Genomic DNA, 25,097 nt, shown 5'->3' on the forward strand with positions numbered 1-25,097 from the left:
TTTTTGGTGTAACCCATGATAGAATTTTTTGTAATCCACGATCGAATGTTTTGTAATCCATGACCGAAATGTTTGTTTTTTTTTTGTAATCCATGATCGAAATGTTTGTTTTTTTTTTTGTAATCCATGATCGAATTTTTTGTTTTTTGTTTTTTTTGTAACCCATGATAGAGTTTTTTGTAATCCATGATTGAATTTTTTGTAATCCATGATCGAATTGTTTTTTTCTTTTTTTGTAATCCACGATCAATTTTTTTGTTTTTTTTTGTTTGTTTTTTTTTGTAATCCATGATCGAATTTTATGTAATCCATGATCGAATTTTATGTAATCCATGATCGAATTTTTTGTAATCCATGATAGAATTTTTTGTAATTCATCGAATTTTTTGTAATCCATGATCGAAATGTTTGTTTTTTTTTCTTGTAATCCATAATCGAATTTTTTGTTTTTTTGTTTTTTTGTAACCCATGATAGAATTTTTTGTAATCCATGATTGAATTTTTTGTAATCCATGATCGAATTGTTTTTTTCCTTTTTTGTAATCCACGATGGATTTTTTTTTTTTTTATGTTTTTTTATTTTTGTAATCCATGATCGAATTTTATGTAATCCATGATTTTATTTTTTGTAATCCATGATCGAATTTTTTGAAAATTTGTGATTTTTTTTTTTTAATCCATGATCGAATTTTTTTTTGTAATCCATGATAGAATTTTTTTAAAATTTGTGATTTTTTTTTTTAATCCATGATCGATTTTTTTTTTGTAATCCATGATAGAATTTTTTAAAAATTTGTGATTTTTTTTTTTAATCCATGATCAAATTTTTTAAAAATTTGTTAATTTTTTTTTAAAATCCATATTATTCAAAGAGAAAATGAGAGAGATGATGATTCTGAGGCCACCCTATCCCAGCCATATTATTCACATATCGAGTCCCAACAGCAACAGTGTAGGGATGAGCAAGACAGTGTAGGTGAGCATGAAGGATGGACAAGCTTCGGGGATTTTGGATTGAGAACACAACAAAACACTAACACTCAGGGATTTGGAAATAGTCAGACGCCTGTTAATATCGATGATTCATTTTTAGATCGAATCAATAAATTGTTAAACAAATTCAATCAATGGCACCAGCGTGACCAAGAAGAACAATAACGTCGTCTATCGTTTTATTTTTAGATCATATGTTACTAATTTTATGCTTTATTGTAGTCCATGTATGTTGACATACTTATTCCATGATAATTCTATGTTTATCCTTTTGTGTGATGTAAATTAAATGCTGAATGGCAGTTCATGCAGGGAAAGAACATATCAATATTCGCATATTCATTCAAAAACATGAAAATTCTTAATGGAGTACCCTCATTTCTTATTGAATTCCTAAAAAACAATATTTATAATGAATTTTAATAAATTTTTCGGATTTTTTTTAAGCTTTATTCTGACCGATTCACCCGATTCTCGATCTGGATCGCCAATTCTCAGATCCGGATTGGTTTTTTGGGTACCCGATCCGGGTCACCAATCTGTTTTTTAAACCATTGATTTAAAGCTTATTGAAAAGCACATGTGACAAGTATGCGTTATAAATTTTATGGGATATTTATGAAAGTAAAAATCTTTGACTTTTTTTTATTGAGCAATGATCCAATGCAACGGTTGTATCATAGTATAATGCAACGACACTTCTAGAAAATCATGTTTGTGGTATTTGTATGGTTTTAAATTTTGCACGTACGCTCTCTTCATCTCAATAACCAATCCTTAAAAAAAAAAAAAAAAAGTTCAATTTGACCCCTAGATATGGTCAAAATAAATCTACTCCAAAAACAAATCTAGACTATTCATTTTGTTAATTTTAAGATCTTAGCCTTTATAAACTCAAAATCACTTTTTCCTTTTTTAAAATTGTTCATCTAATGATAATAAGGCTATCCAAAAAAAATTGGAAATGAAAAAATCGTTCTAAGGCCTTGATCTATGCATCTCGCCAAAATGAACGTCTTATGTTAATTGGGCTAAAAAAATACTTTCCAGGTTGTGTTTTCAATTTTTTCTTGTTTTGTGATTGTTCATTAGAATGAAAAGAGTGTATATTTCAAATTTTGGATCAAACAAATGGCCATAAGATGGTTTTTTAAAGTCGTTGCATCATATTACTATGCAACGATTGCATGAAATCATTGCCCTTTTTTTTTTTGAGTGGTAGAAGCATTTACCTATTTTCAACTATGCTAAATCTTGATCATGTGCATGACAAGGTATTTCAAATTAAATAAAAGGATTTTTATAGGACGAGACCATTTACCTTTGTCACAAGGAGGTCATAATTGGTACAAAGTTCGAGATTATTTTTTTTTTCATGAACTTTAAGTCTAGTCAATGACACACGTATTACCATTCATTTATAAATATAACAGACAAGAGTGAATATGACCTCTTTGAATTCCTAAATTAAAATATGAATAAAATATTAAATAGTTCATCATTTAAGTGAATTTTGATAAATTTTTACAAACTTATTTCTATTTTGTTATGATAAGCTCTGATAATTTCTTAGTAAAATAAATTTATTGCAATATTTTAAGCTATATTTGAGGTTTTTGGTTACTATAAAAAATTTCTCAGTAATAATATTTATTAATTTGAAAGCAAATTAGAAACTAAATCTCTAAACAAATTGAAAACAATTGATAATGGATGTGTAACTTACAAAGAAGTTGGATTGCAAATTCGGATATTTTAATTTTAATGTACATGAAAAATTGTTGTGGACTTTAATGTTTATAACATTTTGAGCATATATATGTTTTTTTTAGCTAAATTGGATTGATATTTATTCATCCATCATAAACAACTGATTCATGTTTATACTAACGTCTTAAAAATTATTTGATAAATTTTTATAAAAGACAAACACAATAATATCCCTGTAAAACTATATTCATGTAACGATAATCCTCACTAAGATTTGAAAAGGATTATTGTCATTCAAGGAGTTATTAGTATGTGATTTTTACATGGCATCACTTCCTCTTCTTTTTTTTCATTTTTGTTTTTTTAGTAGATCAAAGGTAAGAATTGAACTTGAAATGCAACGCTATTAAATGTCAACTACTAACCACTCAAGCTCAAGCTCAAGTCCAAGTCCTAGCCGGGCATATGGATAAGTGCCATCTTGGCGCTCGTGAGAAGAGACCCCACGCCGCGTTATATGTGGCCAGTTTAGGTGCAGTAGGTGAGCACATGCTTAGAAGCATATGGTGAAAATATTAGAGCACGTGGGGATACTGTGGCGATAGTATGGCGATTCCCCCGGGTTTAATGTCTCGGAACGGCTAGCTCTAATCCATGCATAAAAGTAATTTTTATAGGATGAGGGTTACATTAGGTTGCCTGCCTATATTATTAAAGTAAGGCCTGCTTCTAAATTTTGTCCGGAGATGTAGTATCAATGTCAAAAACATTATGCTGGTTTAAAAATTTGTATTCAACCTAATTCTAAAGTTGGAAATTTTGAAATTGATACAGATCAAATAGATCTATAAATCTTGAAAATAGACGGTTCAAATAACTTATTACAAGATACACTATTTTTTGAAGTCGAAATTATATATATATATATAAGAAGATACTACAAAACGCCTATAGGTGAAAATGAATAGTGATTTCGCATACCTTCATCACCATTCAAAGTTTCTCGCACACTCACAATTGTCTAGTAGTGTTTTATTTTTTATTTTTTTTCTATTAATCGGAATGATCTGAAATTTGGAGTGTGTATTCATCAAAAATAGGTGAATCTACAAAAAATATCACAAAATTATTTTACATGAAATAAATTGATCAAAATACCCCTAAAAAGTTTTAGGGGTATTTTGATCAATTTTGTTTTCACGAATTATTTCTTTTATATTTTTATTAGGTGCTTCTCACTAAGATGTACACACGCTTCAAATTCATATTATTTCGATTAGAAAAAAAAATGAAAAATAAAACACTACTGGATAATTGTGACCGTGCTATGAACTTTGGACGGTGATGAGGCTAGGCAAAATTACTATTTATTTTCGCCTATAGACGTTGGGAAGATTTTTTCATAAATATATATATATATATATATATATATATATATATATATATATATATATATATATACGGTGATGAGGCTAGGCAAAATCACTATTCATTTTCGAGACGTTGGGAAGATTTTTTCATATATATATATATATATATATATATATATATATATATATATATATATATATATATATATATATATATATATATATATATATATATATATATATATATATATATATATCAAGGTCGAGTTGATTGATTAGGGGCTTTCCAATTCTCAAACACTCATTTCTGCAGGAATTTTGAAGTGCCCCTTACTTCTAGGCTTATATAAAATGTTTCCATTTTTATTATAAACTAAATGATTACAGGCTCTCTGGGAGGGTCCTCCATTCATGCCATCGTGATTCTCATCCAAAAATAATCATGGGGTCCCAAATTTTCGGAATTGTAACCTCCTCAACCTAGCAACAAACACATACATACACATATATGTGCACATTTTCCAAGTTAAATAATGTTCTAAATTCAATAGAGATTATCATTTTTTAAGAAACTAGAATCACTTTTTACTGAAAATTCTCATTGTCTCATCTGAAATGATTCCATGCTCCTTTGGGAGTATATGGACCATTTGCTCCCTCTGGCAAAACTCAAGCTCTAAATATTTTTGGATCTCCATAACCCATCGGCCAAAAAGAAAATAACTCTCATTTTCTATTTGCCTAAAAACTAATGTCTCAAGATTGAACTGGAAGCATCTATTTAGAGCGAAAGATCTAGGTATTCAAGAACTCAAAATCCATGTTTATAATATTAAAACAATCATCTAGTGATACTTAGATGGATCCCAGATTTTCAGAAAGAAAATATACTCCCCGCAAGAGCATTATGCTACACGCACTCAATTCCCATTTGGTGATTTTAAAATGGATCTTAAAAAGTTTACATTGGAAAAGCCTTCTAAACTCTTCTTCTTCCTGATAGAGTAAGTGTAGTTCTTCGTGATAGAGCGAGTGTTTGTATGTTCTCAGATGAGTATCCTATGTATGGTTATGTACTCTTTATAGAAGCTAAGACTATATCAGCCAAAATTTGGAGAGTACTGATTGACTTTTTAACTCCTATAATGTGCGCGATATTTTTTATTTTGAATATATTTTATAAGAATATGTTTTATAAAATATAAAAGAAACAAAAAAGAACCTCTTTGGAATACAAAATTTATATAAATATTGCGCTTGTTTTGTATTGTTCCTTTTGTCTCCTAAGATCTTCCTAGTCCCGCTGATTGGCTTTTGCTATGAGTGAAGCAACTAAGAAAAGTAGTGAAAAGGAAGGGCTCACTTCTTTGCTTCTCTCACAAGGAAGATCGAGAAGAACACAAGGAAGGAAGTAAGCGGGAAGCTGCAATGCAATCGTACAAAGAAGAGGTTTGGCCGGACAATTTTTTTTCTAATTATTCGGGGTCCGCTACAAGTCAGAGGTTTGGCTTTTTGACTGAGAAAGAGAGAAAGAGAAAGCAAGGGTTAACATCTTAAAAGTGACAAAAGGATGGTTTTGTATTGCATGAAAACCTTAGTTCGACAAATGAAGTTTGGATGTAATTTCTTTTTGAAATGGATTTATAGACTTTGTTGGTTATTTGGGAAATCTAATGGTGGTTTGGAAATCTACTTTTGTTGCTAAGTATAACTCTTCAAGTTCCAAAAATATTGTAGATCAAGTAGATTCATAAGCACTTAAAAACCATGAAAATAGATGGTTTAGATGAGGTATTACAAGATGCAATAGTTTAAGACTTTAATAGTTTTTTTTTTTTTGCATATCCATAAATCTTGAGGTTAAGATGATAAATTTTTAGCATGAAAACAATTTTTGTAGATAAAATTTTAAGGTGAACCTTACTTTTGTAGTATAAGATTGATGTTATATAAACTTTTTCCTAATAGTGCAGATTTATGCTATCATTTACTTATGGGAAAGTTTTCTATGCTTCTCCTGCAGCATAGAAGTTCTATCCTCCCCCTACCATCTAGCCGTCCGATTTTGATCAAGAGAGTCAGTCACCGTTTGATCTTAGATCCAACGTCTCAAAGTATTTTATTTTTAGTTTTTTTTATACAAATTATATGAATATGAAATTTGGTACATGTCATCTTCTCATTAGGGTGCACCTATAAAAACTATTAAAAATAATTTTTCGATAAAATATAATGACCAAAATACCCCTTCAAAATTTCAAAGGTATTTTGGTCATTTTATTTTATTGAAAATATTTTTTTTATATTTTTCTCTAGTGCGAGTTTAATAGAGGAATGGACGTCCAAAATTTGGTGTCAAAATAGTTTACAGAAAAAAAAAATTAGTATAGAGACGTGACATTGTGATTGGGGCAATCTTAACCCTCCATTCAAAATGGACGGTTGGATAAATGGGAGGATAGAACTTCTATGCTGTGGAAGAAACATAAAAAGCTTGCCCTTTGCTTCTATTACAAAAACATTGAACAATTTTAAAAATAATTCGATGCCGAATTTATGAGCATCCGAAGCTAATCTCTAAGAAAGAGGAATCACGTACAACACACAATTGGAGAAAGGCACTCCTGGCCTCCAGCCCTGATTGAAGTCTGAACCAATGTTTTAAATTAGGCATTAGCCGTTTGGATCACCTTTTTTCTATATGATTCTAATCGGTGATATCAATCGGGAGAGTGGTTTTAAGCATGGCTCAACATAGTATTATCAAGGGTTGTTAGTGAGATATGTGTTATAACTCTCATCGGAACTATAGATTTTCATGCCTGTTTAGGTGAATCACATGAATCTTTATGTTCTTATAGTATATCTTTTTATATTTTATTTCTCTTGCTTGTACTATGGTTCATGCTCTAGCGGACATTGTTTTTGGCCGATTAATTTTTGAGGTTCTTATTTCTTCATGAAAAAGAGCTTTTGAATCCTAACATAATTATGTCACACATCGTTCTCTCTTATGAAACGGGGTTTTTCCTTGACATTTCGCTTGACTTGGGCTTTAGCTCTCTCTCGTGATCAATGGATGGAATTAGGAAAGGGCTCTTATTATTATTTAAATAAGAAACCAGCTAATGTTGTTTCATTTAATTAAACTTTGGGTACCACATTATGCCAAAATTTCTCAGTGAAAAGATTTATTGTCATTTTGGGAAGGTTGCGGTTTGTATAGAGCCTAGGCTCTAAACAATCAAATGAGCCTACCTTCAAATAATGTGGAGAAATGCCGTTTCAGTGCAGGAAATCTTTGTGATAACCTTGAAATATATTTTTATCTTTATTTACAAAGACTAAAGCTTAAAAAATAGTATAAATCGACATATCTATGAAAAACTTAAAAATCTTGAAAATTGACGGTCAAAAAATGCGTTACAAAATACATTATTTTCAAAACTTGAAATCCATTTTTTTCTCATGTACATGCATCTTGATGTCGAGATTATCAATCTGATGGTATTTGGGCATCAAAACAACCTCTTCTAGTTAAATTTTTTAGGTGAGCTCTAATTTGATTGTTTAGAGCCTTGGCTCTATGTAAACTTTTCCGTTTTGGGAATGTAAACTCTAGAGCCTAATAACCTTCATCAAAGAGAAAAAAAAAAATGAAATAAGCTCTCTATGTGCCTCAGAAAATTAAAGGAAATTTTGAATTCTCAAGGTTGAACGTTAAACCTCGAATTTTCAAAAGACAAAATGCACACATTTAAGAGGTTAAAATATCTTTTTTTTCTTGGATATGATAATCTGGTCATATAGACAGAGTACAAATTTCGGGTAAAATAAATCCCTAGTCACTCTTTTGCTTGAGAGAGTTATTGTACAGTATGCTCCTACAGAAACATGCTATACACGTTATAATTATAAGGGAAAATAAAGTATACAAAGAATCGTTTACTTTTAATACAAGGAGATCACTATTAATCTTGTCCATTAAATTTTATATTGGATGGTTGTGAATGTATCATGAACTAGACCCAACTTCAAAAAAAAAAAATTGAACTTTGTGACATGCCAAAAGCTTTCCAATTTGACATCTAATGACTAGTACCAATTATGACTTCTTTATACCAAAGATAAATGGTCTCGTGGTATACCATTCCAAATTTTTATCCACTTTATCTAACTATGAGAATCCAAAGATGTAGCTTTTTCACGTGAGGGATCAAAGTGGACAGTAATGCTCTCACGGGAGCATACTCTATTGCGTCTTACTTGTATATACTATATCATGGCTTAATGATATGATATTGCCTCCCAATCTTTAAAATAAAATGGAATTGCATACTAAGTGACTATTTATCTTTGATACAAAACCGTCATAATTACTTTTTGCTATTAGATATCAAATTGGATGGTTTGAGGTGTGTAACGAAATTCAAAAAAAAAAATTTGAACTTTGAGTCTAGTTAATAACACTCTTACAATCACCGGAATTGAAATTTGATAAACGAAAGTAATTGTGATATCGTTATACCAAAAATAAATGGTCTCTATAAAATGAAAATAGCATTAGTACATGGAAAGAGATAAGATGAAAAGAAAAAATAAAAAGGCATTCACTAGTTATAATTAGTCATGAAATAAGTCATACCATATAGCCAGCCCAAAGGATTTCTTGAGTTTTAGCATATTTAGAGAGAGAGAGAGAGAGAGAGAGAGAGAGAGTTTTAATAAGAACCACAGCAATATCCGAGGCAGTTATCCATACAGTCGTAGCAGCAGGAGCAGCTGCAACATAGAAGTTCACTCAAAATCAGGGAAGGGAAAAGAGGAGAGAGAGAAAAAAGGGGTGTCCACTCCAAAGTAATAATAATAATAATAATACTAATAATAATAATAATAAAATAAAATGAGACTAACAAAAAGAAGAAGAAAAAAAGAAAAAACTAACAAAAAAGAAGAAGAAGAAACCCCACCTTGAGATTGGATACATCAAATACTAAGATCAATGACTTGCAATGCACCAAAGAATCTGAAATCTTACCAATAATTCGTTACCCTGTCTTCTTCATCTTCTACCTTGTAATCCTTGGCTTCATAACCTGAAAACCCTTGAGAAGGAGGTGGTTCCATCTCTAAAGCTTTACTACTTTACACTGCCGAAAACCTGCAAAGGCACAAGGGCCACAGGCTACAATGGAGTTTCTCTCACCTCTTGAATCAACATAAAATAAAATTGGGACAAGAAGCAAATGGGTATTGGCCAGCACCAAGTAGGGTTTGAGTTTATAGGAGGTTGCCCATGTGACAAGCACCTCGCCTTTTGTTTTTGGAGCTTTGTGGGGTGGGTTGATTAAAGCTGCTTTTGCCCTTTACTTTTTGAACGCCATTAGAGGGGCCCATTATTTGAATGACGTTTATTTTAGGGTGTGGTTTGCATGAGGATTCAATTTTAAATAATTGAAGTAAGGCGCGTATCTAGAATTGTCATAAGTAATTTTGGTATCTATGGCTCAAATATTTATTTTTGTCTTTAATTATAAAATTTTAAATATAAATTTTTTTTTTTTTTTTTTTTTTAACTTTTAAAAATTGATCACGATGTGAATCTAAGATATTTAAAAATTACCACCTTCAAAAAGCCCCCAAGTGCATCCCTTATCAGAGAGACCAAATGTATAACTTATTCCTACAGGATCATATATGTGTTCCCACGAGAGAATACTGTAGGTTTATTCTTTTTTAAAATATTACTAACTTTTATAAGAAAGAGTGGTTACAATAAGTTAGAAAAGGGTTATAGTAACAACTCCTCCAACCCAAGTAAAGATTGAAATCGTGGCATCCACTTTTGATCATTAAATAAAAGTTTGGATTTTCTTGGTAAAAAAATAAATAAATAAAAGTTTGGATTCAATCTCCAAAATTTAAACAGTATACACGTTGCATTTTTGCACACGTAAAGAGATCTCCCTTCTTCGAAGTCGTTCACCAAATGCAACGTAAAGAGATATCCCTTCTTCGAAGTTGTTCACCATATTGAAGAGATTACATCTCTAAAATTAGTTTATTTAATAATTATAGGGCTTTATGTGCATTATTTGCCCACGAAATTTGATTAAATGTACAACAACCAATGTTTAACCATTCGGCGGAATCCACTTCAACTTGGCCGAGCCAAGTTGCTGGCGTAACTTGGGTATATTAAAAAAATAAAAATAAAAAAAAATTATATGAATTTGTGCGATCAATATATAGAAAATTATGTATCTAATCTGGATGTATTTTATTATTATTTATTAGTTTTTATTGTCAAATACATTAATTTTTTATTTTCCTATCCTTTGGATTTTGGTAAAATGTCTTCAACTATAGATTAATTGTGACCACCTTCTACGAAAGATAAATGGTCTTATTGTATACTTTTAAACTCTTTTTAACCTAGTTTTGTTTCACTTTTAAACTTTTTGTATTTTTTTGCATTTTAAATTTTTTATGACTATCTGAGCGCTACATTAATCAACCGAGTTACTTGGCTCGATCCAATGCCAAGTCAGAACCCGAGCCAAGTCTAGAAAAATTGATCACCACCATCACCGCCTTTTGCTCCCTTCATCAATCAAATACATAATCGGCTTCAATTTTATTAGTTGTTATGAAAGGCGTATGAGAAGAATGAGACGTTGCAATTCCCATCTATTTGTGTTTTTTCTTTCACCAAAAGAATTATACTTCGTTGAGAGATTAGGCATTTATTCTCTAAAGTAAAACCTTATTTATGAGTGTTTTTGGCAGCCTCCACTCTATTTTCAGAAAATAAATAGATTATAAGTGACTAAAAAATAGCATCTATATATTGAAAAAAGATTGTCCAATTTTTTGAACGTAAAATCCAAGTATTGAAAGATTTAAAAATGATGTTTTCAAAAACATACTCATCTGATGATGATTCTAAAGTAGATCCACAATTTCCCATAAAATAAACTTCCCTAGGAAGTAGCATAGCGTGGCCCCGCGGGAGTCCACTATGCACACTCCTTTTGTTCCCCTTTTGGTAGGTAATTTCACGCTTTCAACTTCAAACGGTTGCCTAATTTGGGGCACTCCATTTTTCTTCCTCTCTATGGAGTTGGGGACCCTATCTTTGCGATTTTGGGGCTCTCCCAATGGACAGGGCTGGGCCTCGGGCTTTCGTTCTGGGCCGCGAGTTTGGGCAAATCACTAAATGAAAACACCCCGATTGAAGAATGAACTTAGGCCAGTCTCCTCTTATCTGAATTAAACAGTTGGGAGATTAAGTTATGACCTTGTCTTGAAAAGGAGCCATGTGCATACAAGGTTGCCTTATCAGCACCAAATGCACACTTCCAAACTGATCATCAATTGTTCAATTCCCTTTTCCTTGTAATCATCAAAACGATAAGTACTCCATAGATAATATAAATTAAAAATGGAAATCAATCACTAATTCAGCAAAAAAGGCAAAAGAAAATACTACTCCTCAAAATCTCTAACTTTCAAAAGGCCCATAATATTCCATGACCTTATGGCCCTTTGTGGTCGGGCAGACCAAAAGCCCCATAAGGTCCAACGACCACATAGGCCCGTAATATTCAATGACCTTATGGCCCTTTGTGGTCGGGAAAACCGCCTAGAACGCTTTGTGGCTGAATGTTGATGTTATTTCGTATATTCGTTGGGTTGGTCCAATTTTGGAGATATCAAACCAGCTTAATTTTATTTTTTTATAATCAATGCAGTATTTTATAACCAATGCAGTAAGACGTTGAAGACAACGGACGATTATACTTAAAAAACATACACACTTCAAAAGCATAGACAGTCTGGAGTGGTCCAATATTTCAAATACTGGATATTAGGGGAATTAGAATGCCCCGAAACTACAAAAATAAAAATTAAAAAAAAAATGCGGTCCAAAATGTGCAATATCAGGCATATAGCAAAATTGAAACTAAAAAACTACCTAAGCATAAAATTTCTGAAATTTTAGACAAAAACATGTTTCCAAAAGTTAATAATTCCCATATATGAGATAAATGAGACTTGGCCCTGAATTCCGAGCTTGAGGCCCAACCTCTTTGCCATCCTTTCAGCTGCAAAGTTGTGGGTGGCCCCTGTGTCAACCAAGGCCACCGCATCCCGTTTGTTGATGGCCATCGAGAGACGACGTATATCAGCTTCTTTGATGTGGGCTTTTCTTCCGTCCTAATGGCATTGAGTTGTTGCAAGGCCCCCATCCATGGCTCTGCTTGCTCCTCCTCCCTCTTTAAGGAGTTAAGGGCCTGCCTCTGGGGGCTGTTGAACCACACGGAAATATTTTCCCAAAAAGATAGAGCCCAATAAACCACATGGTCGTGAAATCAGTGTTGTCAGGATCGGACTGGTGCTCAAACCAGGGAAGGGGTTGGTTTATTCATAATAGGTCCGAGAAATCAGTGTTATCAGGATTGGACCGGTACTCGAACCAAGGAAGGGGTTGGTCTACTCATAATAGGTACAATTCGCAGTTACATTGGTCAGACCATTTTCTCAATGTAAAAGACTTCAAAAATTTAATAAACCGTAAAAAGTTCAATAAAGTTTAGAAATAGATTAGGTAAAACCAATGAAAAGTTGGTAAAAGTGTTTGGTGATCCATTATTAGTTGAATGCAACATATAAAACCAATTGAAATCTTACTCACCGGATAAGCATGTTATTTTTCCCAGCTCGATCGGTATTTTATTTTCAAAGTTTCAAAAAAGGAGTCTCTCTCCCCTCTCTCCTAAAATCTCCCCGTCTGCATTGAAATTTGAATGGAGTTAGTTACGTTCAGGAAAGATGGAGCATAACAAGTTAAAAGTCTTAAGAAACTAACAAACAAACATCAGCTTACGTTTGTGTTTTGGATTGATACATGGGAATCTCTCCAAATTCAGGAAATCATGGGATTTGAAAAGGTTGGTATGCTGAAATGGTGTAAAGTTTGTTATTTTGTAAAGAGTTTAAGAACTCTCTCAATGTCAAAAGACTCTGTTTTTAGTTTATGGTCTTGCTTGAAAAACAAATGTTGAGAAGTTAAAAATTATTTCTTTTAGTTCTTGGTCTTGCTTGAAAGGGAAGCATGGAGAAAGAAATTTCAGTAAAGAGGAGAAAGCTTTCAAATAGCGCTTCTGCCCTTGAAGGAAACGAGATCAACTCTTGTCTGGTTTCTAATGAGCTTTCTTCTAAATCATGGAAACAATTCCTCTCCTCTCTCTGTTTTGCTCGAACCCACTCTCTCTCTACTCCGCTGCCTCCCTCAACCTTGGCCTTCATATCCACAGATTTGGGCTTCTCCTTTCTCCGCACCTCCTCTCTATTGTACGTCAGAACCATTAAAATCCAACTGCAAAAGCCCTTTTTCGCTGAGACCTTGAAATATTATCCAATTTGTAGTAATGCATGATGTGCTACACAGCCTCTTTGAGTTCGCAAATCGGTATCGTTTTCAACCCTGTTACCAACGAATACCTTACCCTCCCAGAGTTCTCATCCACACTATTTATTGTAGGGTTTCATTTCATGCGAACGAACCAGAATTTCAAGGTGTTGGTGAGATTTCAGTTGCCTACGTATGCCATATTTAGCTCTCGAACCGGATGCTGGAAGAGGATTGAGCTTCTGTTCCATCTCAAAATTGGGGTTGGGGTGATATATTGTGGGTGTGTTACGGATGCACTGAGAATGTAATGTTCATTTTCGATACAAGAGACCAGCACAATTGGGAATCCATTCCACTTATACATAGCAAATCCTCACTGAAATTGACGCAATTCTCGAAATTGAAATGAGAAGGCCGTATATGCATGAGTCTGTCGTTGCAATGTGGAGATATGGGAGCTGACAGAGAGGAAGAATTGGGAGAAATCGTTTATCTGCCTCTTTGCCAACTTCAAACTCATGAGTGTGATGGGTATATATGGTCGGTTACTCTTCATTGTTGATGCTATGGATGCGAGCATCTCTGTTTCCTTTTATTACATATACTTCTGATCTTTGTATCCTAGACTCACCTTTTACTCCAACGTCCGTGCCCTTGTGCAGCTAAATATAACAGACTGCAATTTTAATTTTTATATCTCCCTTTTCTTTTTCTTTTTTCTTTTATTTTTTTACTTTTTCTATGAAACCGTAAAGGATTTTTAATGGACTCTTTCTTCTTTCTTTTTTTCGAGGAATGAAGATATCAATACTCCTTTTGATTGAGAAAAAAATAGTTCTTGGACATTGTTAATCCCCTCCTTCCGGTGTGTGTGATGAACATGAGTTTAAAAAAATGGTGGTTTGACTTGAATCCGCCTAGGTAAATTTGACCTAAGAGGTATACAGAGTGATTTCCTCCCAAAAATTGATTTGGGTAACTTTCTCTTTTTTTTTTATCCTTTTTTTCTGATTTTTTTTCGAAAATCACATTTTTTAACTCATTTGTATTCTATTTTCCTTTTTGATCTTCTAGTAGCACCCTTTCATATCCAGAACAGAAAAGGGGGTTTTTATCACAATTTATTGGATCTAAACCTCTGATTGAGAAAAATTTTAGGCATTTTTTTTGGATACTATAGCTTAGATCTATAGATTTCTCAGGTTTACAATGATTTCGATTTTTCTTTTGGGTTTTATTTTTTTTTCTAAAGTGAACTTCGGTTTTTCTTAAAAAAAACATATATTTTGTAATTATTATGTTAAATTTTGTTAGAGTTTTTCTTCTAAGCTTAAAACACCCGATTATATATTCTTTCATTTCTTTGTATTTGGATGAAAATATTATTTAGGGATCGAAACCCACTATAGGTACAAACCCCTTGTAGGATCAAATGATCCCAATTCTTTGATTTCTTTATATTTGGATGAAAACACCATTTAAGGGTTGAAACCCCTTAGAGGATCAAATGATCTCAATGAACATTTTCTTTTTTTTAAAGTTAATCCTAATTAACATTTGAGGGATAGTTTTTTCACTTTCATTCACTTTAGATACCTTCTTAAAAAAAAATCTCAAAAATCCCTTATTTTATCTTGAGAATTAGAAAGCCCAAATAATGAGGGGGGCTCTTGTCATTGTGTAAGCCATTTGGGTGCCAAATGGCAAAATACCGCTCCTTGTTCTACATAGGATTGTGGTTTGCATAAGGTGGCAAGTTGCAACACTAAACAAATAAGATGCACCTCTAAATTTTATCATAATATGTAACTTTGGTGTTACAAATTCTTATGATGGATTCCATCTCTAACTATAAAATTTGAAACTCTACAAATGGTACATAAAAATCGTTCAGAATCCAAATAATGTGGTCTAAAATAAATTATTTTTGAGACAAATTATTTTTCAGACCTGAAATCTCTTTTATTTTCTTTACTTATATACATACCTCACAATGTCAAGATGATCAATTAGATGATTCTCCAGCATCAAAAGGACATTTTATGATTGATTTTTGAGGTGCACTTTAATTTTGTAGTTTATTTAAGATTGATTTTCGAGATGTACTTTAATTTTGTAGTTTAAGACTAGGAAAATTGTTTCATGTGGGCTGGACCGCATTTCTACAATATGCGGTCCCAAGGTACAAAGCATCCATTTTAAAGATGGATCCAAATAGGTGGTCCATCTAAAAACAATTGAAACTAATGGTCCAAATATTTTTTTCATAAAATTATTATTTTTATTTTTTTAAATTTACTTAGTCCTTGAGAGTCAAATAATTTCTACATGGACTCATAGAAAACGTACGATAATTCTAATCAATTTTTTTTCGACTATCAACTTTTACCATTTAAAATTGGAAAAAGTTTATATAAGGTTGCAACCTTAAAATGTAGAACTACGGATGCACCTAAAAAGTCTAACAGAAAAGGTTATTTTAATGTTGAAAAACCCTATGATTGATCATCTCGACATCAAGATGTATGACTATGAAAAATAAAAAGATTTTCAGTCTCAAAAATGGTGCATCTTACAACATATTATCTACACCGTCCATTTTCAAGATTTTCATAGAATGTAAAATTTTATAATTAGATATAAAAATAGATTTTGAGATGATCCTAAGAACATTTTACATCAAAATTATATATTATGATAAAATTTGAAGGTGCACCTTAGTTGGATGTTTAAGGTTGCAATTAAACCACACCCTTCAAAATTTGCTAAAATAAGGAATATGAAAAGCATATAGATTTGATATCTATATAACGATAACTTTTAATACACACGACTGTGAAGGATAAAAAACAAGGGAAAGCATAGATAGAGTTTGAGACAAATTGTTTTTTACTTAAAACTTCTCCCAAGGATAGATAGAGTTTGAGACAAATTGTTTTTTTACTTAAAACTTCTCCCAATGATATATTTTTCAAACAAATTTGTAGATATTGAAAAGTTTCCAAAGGCAAAGCATTCTAATTCGTGCTTTTAGAACCCAAATATTATTAATACTATGGGTTTATCTAGTAATAGGCGTCAATCTTAAATAATCTAAAGGAAAAAGTTTATATGAGGTTGTAACCTTAAAATGTAGAATTACATATCCACCTAAAAGATCTATCGAAAAATATTGTTTTAATCTTGAAAAACCATCTAATTGATCATCTCGATAGCGAGATGTATGAATATAAAAAAAAAAAAAAAAAATTGAATCTAAAAAATAGTGCATGTTGCAACATATTATCTAGACCGTCCATTTTCAAGATTTCCATATGTTTATAGATCTACTTTATTTTAACTATTTTTTGAGTTTAAAATTTTATTATTAGATATAAAAATAGATTTTGAGAAAACCCAAAGAATTTTTATACCAAAATTACATTTTATGACAAAATTTGGGGGCGCGCCTTAATTGGATTGTTTAAGGTTGCAACCTTATAGAAACCATACCCTAATCTAGTGGTTTAAAAAACAGATCGGTACGATGGATCGGACATCCCAAAAACCCATCTAAATCGGTGAATCGGCCATCCGTATCAGAATCGGACGAATTGGTCGGATTAAGCCTAAAAAAATCCAAAAAACTTACTAAAAATCACTATAAATGTTATTTTTCAGGAATCCAATAATAAATGAGTATACCACAATAATAACTTTCATTGTTTTGTATCAACATGCGAATATTGAGATGCACTTTCTCTATATGAAGATTTTTATCAAACATTTATTAAAACATAACTAAATACAACATTATACATTAAATTAGAATTATTGGTTTGTATTATTATTTTATCATTGTTTTACTATACAAATAAGAATAAAGAAGTGGAAGCCATTCCTCGGATCAGAATGGCCATCGAACCGTTGGACTGACTAGCCAACTAAGCTTGAAAATATTATACTGCAAATAAAAATATGTAAATATGTATTTTGTATAAAAATATTGTATATGCTTTTGGGTAGAGTTTGATCAAATATAACTTCGGAGGTTTAGACCATTTCTATACCAGCAAACCTTTAATTCGGTTGTGCTCCAACACGGGCATTTTGTAAATTTACTCCATCGGCTTGAACATATTTTATTTGAACATTAAATTTCAATAAAATATTATTTGCACTTTAAGTTGGAGTAGTAGCTGTCTTTTATTTTAGATAGAAATTTAGGAAATTTATTCCTCACACTAGAAATATTGAAAAATTTCCCATGTATTTTATGTTTTGTAGTGCAACTGTTGGGCTATGTGAAACAGAATGTCCCACATCGAAGAGATCTGGGATGAGACTGGTATATATAATGGCGGCGTGTAATGTTCAAACGTATGCCATATGGCAATAAAAATGGGTAGACACGGCCAGAGCAACCGGGTGGGTACTGGACGTTGTTTTAGCGCATTTATAAAATCTAATTTTAGTTTTGGAAATTTCAATGACAACCAAAAAAAAAAAATTCACATTTAAAATTTAAAACTCAAAAAATGATTAAGATTGAGAAAATCTACGAGTAAATGAAATTCTTGATATTGGACAATTTTGATTATCTATTCCACACCATCTTTTGAACTTTAAAAAACTTCTCTCTTTTTTTTCACATTTGTACGAGGTTGATATGATCAATTAGATAGTTTTTCAGCATTGCAACAACTCTTTTTGATGGATTTTAAAGGCGCGCCTTTTTTCTAAGATTAAGATTGCAACCTAATATAAACTTTTTTCTCTGCTAATATTAGTAAGGGAGAATAAATAAGAATGTCAATTTTGAAACCCTTATCATACTATTTTTGTCCCCCTTTTTGTGTAAAATTTCTATCATTAAAAAGAAAAAAAAGAAAAAATTATATGTTGAGCAAACTTGAAAGAATTATCTTTCAATTTTTACAACTGCAAGGTGCATTTTCCATATCTCTCCATAGATACCAATAATTTGTTCTGGTTTTCCTCAATTCAAATCCAAAAGGATGAAATTTCAAATTGGCGATCAAGCAACAAGCTGAGTAGTTATTCATTCAACACGTTATGTTTCCTGCAAATCCCACATCGCATTTGGGTATCAAAACATCAAGTTTTATGTCTAAGGGTTTGTTTCGCTCTATGTGTTGACAAACACATGTTTTGAATCAAAACCTTATTATGTCAAACCAGTGATTTTAAAAATGGATCGGTGTCCCGGATTAGGCACTTCAAAAACTCATCCAGATTTGGAATTGGCCGAATCGGTCGGATTAAGCTATAAAAAAATCCAAAAAAATTATTAAAATTAATTATAAATGTTGTCTTTTAGGAATCTAATAAGAAGTGAGGGTACTCCATTGTTAACTTTCACTTTTTTCATCAATTTGGGAATATTGATATGTTTTTTCTCTATATAAACTTATGTTAACCATTAAATTTACATCACACACAAGAAAAATCATATAATTATAATGGATAAAATATATAATCATACATGGACTGCTATAAAGAGTATATTTAATCGATAAAAAATTGTCATCAAAATCTCAAATTGGCGGAAAGCCCTAATCCCTTAAAAATACCCAAATTATTACAAACTAACTAACTATAATCCAAATTTATTACGATCTAACTAACTATAATGTTATGTGCTGAAATTAAAATTTTTTGTTTATATTTTATAATTATTTTATTATACAAATAATAACAAATCTAAAATATTTTGTAATACGATCTATTTTAAAATATATTATTGAGAACTATAAGAAAGATAATAAATTAAATGATTTATAATACAAAATTTAATAAATAAAATAAAAATTTGGTTATAAGTTATTAGAATGCATACCAATTTTCGAAAGAACACTTTAATTTTTCAAAATTTTAATTTTTTAGATTTCTATAATAAATTTAGTAAAAGATATTGTTAATAGAAAGAGAGATATTTTAAATGGAATATTTTTTTTAAAAAAAAATGATTTTTTAGATTTATAGAATAAATTTAGTAAAAAAGATTGTTAATAGAAAGAGAGAGATTTAAAAAAAAAAAACAAAAAAAAATTAAAAAAATTATTTTATGCTTAATTTTATTGTCAACAAAAATAAAATAAAATGTGTCCAGGTAGAAACGAACTTGTGACGTGAAGGTTGTGATAACTACTCCGCCACATCTGCGCAAGTGTAATGGTTTTGTACATTAATAATGTTTATCCAAATTCTGTCATAATTTAATGCATCGTAGGAATTGTCCCACATCCAACAACGAGCTTTAGTTTCGCTTCTATAAATTGTTTTGTAAGGTCGTTAAGGTTTGCGCGCGTGTGCCCGAGGTTGCCATCCACGCGTGCTCAATGGGTGACAGTAGTTTTTCAAGCACGCTCAATGGGTAACATCATACGGGAGACTTTTACTCGTGTATGATGTCAATGTGACGTCATACAGCCGACTTTCACTCGTGTATGACGTCATACAAGCGATTCACTGTGTAGAACTGGGTACACTGGAATCGGCACGGGGTAACTGATTCCCGTGTAGAACCGGGTACACTGGAATCGGCACAGGGTAACTGATTCCCGTGCCGACTCAGGCGAGTCGCAACACGTGTGAACAGTGGAAAATCCATATTTTGTCGCGCGTTAACTCGTTATGTGATGTTATACTGGCGACTTTCACCCTGTGTATGACGTCAATGTGACGTCATTTGGACGACTTTCACCCGTATATGACGTCATACAAGCGATTCACTGTGTAGAATCGAGTACACTAGAGTCGGCACGGGGTAACCGATTCCAGTGTAGAACCGGGTGCACTGGAATCGGCACGGGCTAACCGATTCCTGTGCCGACTCGGGTGAGTCTGTTACGACTCGCCGATTTTTAAATCACTGTGTCAAACCTTGGTTATGTTAAAACCAGTTGGATATTCAAATACCCAAAACCCCAATTTAACTTATCATCGAATATCACACAGTCAAACCACAACAAACTACAACAATAATTTAACGTGGTTCACTCCGTAGGGCTACATCCAACCTAAATGGAAAAAAACCGGTGAAAACCATCACCATAATACGTTCTTAAAAACATCCAAAATGTACAATAGCCTCTGCTTAAATTCGAATGATCAAAAAACTCGAGCAAGACAAGCCCATATAAATTCTCCATAAAATTGGACAATAAATCATTTTTCACCTATTTTCCTTTCTCATATAACCAAAAAAAAACCTAGCCTCTTTCTATAGAGATAAGAGCAAAACAAAGTAGAGTGAATCGAATGTCCAAAAGAACCTATTTTTTGGTCTTTTATACAAGTCACTTTTTATGGTGACAAAAGCCACCAACAATGTACAAAAGACAATTCCCTCTGAGGTGATTTTTTTATCACTATTAACAATCTCCACTTTGATAGCAAATTACCTACTTGCCTTGCCGATAATTTTTTTTTAAATTTTTTTTTTTACTTTTTATGAAACCTAATACTAGTGGGCAACAATTTTTTGGAGTATATTAGTCATAATGGAAATATGTCTTCAAGTGGGAAAATGTTAACATGAAGCCATTTTTCTTAGAGTCTATGAGTTCTTTAATTTGTTGGGAAAAAAAAAAGTGGTCTTGCCTATTAGTTGTGGCTTCCATATTTTTTGGGATATGCAAAAAGGAAAATATTATATTAAATCTTATGAGGAATTAATGTTACCTTATTCATAAGAGGAATAGGAGAGATGAGGGTCATGGTCATGTGGGTCTCCATGGGTTGTCCTCTTTATAAAAATAGTTTTGTAGAAAGAGAAAATGAGAGATACATAGGGCTGCCAATGGAGAGGGCCCGGCCCCGGGGGAGGCCGGGGAAAGCCCGGAACCGTTCCAGGCTGGCCCGGCAATGCTTTGCCCAGAATAAGCTTGCCAACAGCCTGGCCCGGTAAGCTTGGAACAATGTGTAGAGGCCTAGGCCTAGTCCGGTAATTTTAAAAAAAAAATTATTTATTGTGGAATTAAAGGTCTTCTTGGTTCAATTCATAAATTGCAGAAATCCCATTTAATCTGGTTTACTTCTTCTAATTAATTTAATGAATGCATTTATTTACCCACTTAATATGTTAAATTGTAAATTTGTGAGACAATGGAAAAACGTCTCACACTAGCAAACAAGAACATTGTATTTTGTGAATATGGTATGGAGTTTCAATACTAAATTAATCTTCATATTACATCTACAATGCTTATTTTTTTCCCTTTCTGTGATATTCTCTCTCTCTACCTGTGTGCGCACGTGCGCCGTGCTTGTGTGTGGTGACTATTTGTTCTGTGTGCTGGCCATGAAACATGAAATAAACTGAATGGGCCAGTTTAGAAACTTGGTTAACTAAACAGAGCACTATATTCCGTCAGCATTTGGGTAAATAAATGCATTCATTTAATTGATTAGAAGAACTCAACGAGATTCAATTGATTAGAAGAAGTCAACCAGATTGAATGGAAACCTCTGCAATTTATGAATTGAACCATGAAGGCCCTAGAGAAAGAAAGAGATATTTGGCTTCTACTTTTTAGAGAGAGAAATAGTGCGTTTTAGAGAGAAGTTGGATTTTTAGAAAAAGAGATTTGATTTCTAGAGAGAAAAAAAGTGGTTTTAGAGAAAAATATGATTTTTAGAGAGAGATATTATTCAGAAAGAGACAGAGATATTGGATTTTTATTGAGAGAGAATGAGTTTTTAGATAAATAAGAGAGATAGAGTTTATAGAGATAGAGAAGAGATGGGGTTTATAGAGATATAGTAGTTATATATATATTTTTAAATATTTTAATATGATATATATATACATGAGAAATGACACTATGAGACCTTTCTACACCCATGTAAGTAGGACCCCAAAGGATCATCATTAAATTTTGACACAGATATTTATAAAAGTTATGACATTGGTCTGGGACTTGGGTGAATGGGTTTTCTCAAGATTTGTGTCAAAATTTAATGGTGATCATTTGAGGTCCTACTCACATGAGTATGAGAGGGTATCATAGTATCATTACTATATATATATATATGTGCACGTTACCATACACATTAAAAATTTGAAGAGTGAAGCTTTTATTATAAATAAAAGCATGTTAAATGGGCCTGACCAGGCTTTATTTGGGCCCAAACGAGACATTAATGGGCTAACCAGGGACAACTTGGCTCGTTGGACAAAATCCGGGGCATATCAAGCCCGCCCCGCCCTTTCCCAATAACAGTTTATATTCAAAACGGCCTAGGCCCTGCCCGAAGCCTGCTAGCTACCCGTTAGCAGGACCTACCCAGAAGCCCACGAGCAGGAGCTGTCCATTGGCAACCCTCGAGATACAAGTAAAAATAGAGAGAAGGGTTCGTTTTGTGTAGTCCTCTGGGTGGGTGTTCTAAAGAGATAAATATCATGTTTTAAGACTTGAGAGAACGCTTGTAATCCATTACATTTACCATAGTTACATGATGTTTTTTTTATTAGTGGAAGAGAACTTCGCTTCCCTGTGGACGTAGGCAATTTGCCAAACCACATAAATCTTTGTATCTTTCTTTAAAAAATTTATGCACTATTTTGTTTCCTTTATTTGATCCAAATCTTGATTTTTATCCTCTATACAATCTTGTCGAAGCGAGAGGTGATGTTTGTGCAACATTGGAACATGAAGCACACGTATTTGAGCTAGTAACTGAAGACCTTGGGCAAGATGATGCCCACATATAGCTAAAATCAACTTAAGCAAAACTTGGTTAGTTAGACCATGGACAACTTGACCTGACATGTGTTTACAATGAAAATTTGAGAAGATTTCAGAAGAAACCACCCCAAAGTATGCTTTAAACTTTTAAAATTGAAGATTAGTAAATATTTGTGGGTTTCGTCAAATCAGGACTAATGAAAAGGAGGATCTGCATGAACAAATATTCTTCACAAACCATTGACAGAGTCGACTTGAAATCAAACAAAATCCAGAACAATATCTTAAAATTAAAATTGATCTAAATCAATGTGAACTTAAACTTAAAACTAAAGAAGAAAAATAAAAAAATAAAAAAATCCAATGGGGCTTGTTGGCCCAGTATACCTGAAGTCGGTGCTCGTATTAGACCCTAGGTTGTTTTTTCCGATCTCCTTTTCTTCCTTGAAAATTGCATTTGACATAATTATCTTAGGGCTTTGGTTTTGAATACTATTTTGGATATGAATTTAGGGTCTTAAGATTGTAGAGAATTGGCTAGGGCTTAGAGTACCTAGGCTTGCGTAGATCTAGGATTTGAGCTAGGGTTTCTACAATGACTAGTTTGGGGTATTAGATCTATGATAGATGGTACTCTAAGGTCTACTAAGTTATTGCTCATAAGCGAATTCCAAAATGAATATCTACAATGGAACATGGGCATACGTGCAAGAGGCCAGCTAACCATACAATTGGTTGGGTGGTTGTGTTGTTAAGTGTGGCCATTTGAATTATGCAATTGCCCAAGGAATGGGCTTAAGTTACAGCCACAGACCGTTCGAGAGAGGGTGCATATGGTAACAAACCAAAAAGCTTGAATTGAAGTGCAAGCCCAAATAAGACCCATGTAGTTGGCACTGCCAAAGAAAATAATTTTAGGACTATTTATATGCTTAAAACAAATTTACATCCCAATATTGAACAATAACCGCCTAGTTTTCGGAGGGCAAGATCTAAGCGTTTGATAACTTCGAATCCAAAATTTAGATAGATCTCAAAATTTTAGATCAAAAAATAAATAAAAATCAAAAGTTGCCCTTTTGCCTAGGAGAGTTATTGTACGTATATGCTCCCCCGTGAGCTTTCCCAAACTATTTTAGTAGCTTATCTAGACTGTACACTATTTATAGTTGGACCCTCTGTCAAATACCAAAACGACATTTCTAAGTAAATTTTATCGGCACGTCTTATTTCTACATATTAAAAAAAACAACCTTATCGAACCTCACCCATTTTTTTATCCAAAATTTTAGGGATGTGATATCTAGAATCAATGGAACAACCTCAAAAAAAAAAAAAAAGTTTTAATCCTTGCACTCTATGTGACTAAAAAAAAATATATCATCACAAAATTGTCCTAGATACATCTATTTTTGGAGGGAATGATCCAGACGTTCATGAATTAAAAAAATCTAATATTTTATTTTAAAGTAATCATCTATTTATAATTAGATAGATCCCAAAACTTCAAAATAAAAAAAAAATGAAAAAACTCCTAAGCCAGTGTTTTCTCCGAGTGAGTAAATTGTATATTAGGCTCCCTAGGGAGCATAGCATACACGCTCAGAGAGAAACTCCGACTCGGTGAAAGTGGCCAAATACAAAGGAGGAACTTTAAGCCTCTAGAGTCCAGAGAGAGGATTTATGGTAAGTTCTTCTGAAAATCTAAGGAGATTTTGGTAATTTTGAATGTAGTCTCGGTCCATGAGGTTCACGCCACCTACAACACTCGTGTGAAGAAGGGCCTTAGCGTCGCACCGACTCAGAATACCCCAGAAAGTTAGAGGAAGGAAATAGATACTCTAGAGAGAGAGGGGGTAGTGAGAGGAGAGAGAGATAGATATTAGAGAGAGAAAGAGAGAACGGGTGGTGCGA

At 32.6% G+C, this 25,097-nt stretch overlaps 1 long non-coding RNA gene across 1 annotated transcript; it reads right to left on the minus strand.

Annotated features, from left to right (window-relative positions):
- Nucleotides 1-8,566: 8,566 nt before the first annotated feature.
- On the minus strand, nt 8,567-9,397 carry LOC110006845 (uncharacterized). Its single transcript, XR_002280154.2, has 2 exons — nt 9,112-9,397; nt 8,567-8,855 (listed from the first exon to the last, which is right to left on the minus strand). It is a non-coding gene; the product is annotated as an uncharacterized LOC110006845 (long non-coding RNA).
- Between the last annotated feature and the right edge of the window lie 15,700 nt (nt 9,398-25,097).

The sequence above is a fragment of the Amborella trichopoda genome, chromosome 3 (genome assembly GCF_054954075.1).
Source record: "Amborella trichopoda isolate Santa Cruz 75 chromosome 3, AtrichopodaSantaCruz75HAP2 v2.0, whole genome shotgun sequence".
NCBI lineage: Eukaryota > Viridiplantae > Streptophyta > Magnoliopsida > Amborellales > Amborellaceae > Amborella > Amborella trichopoda.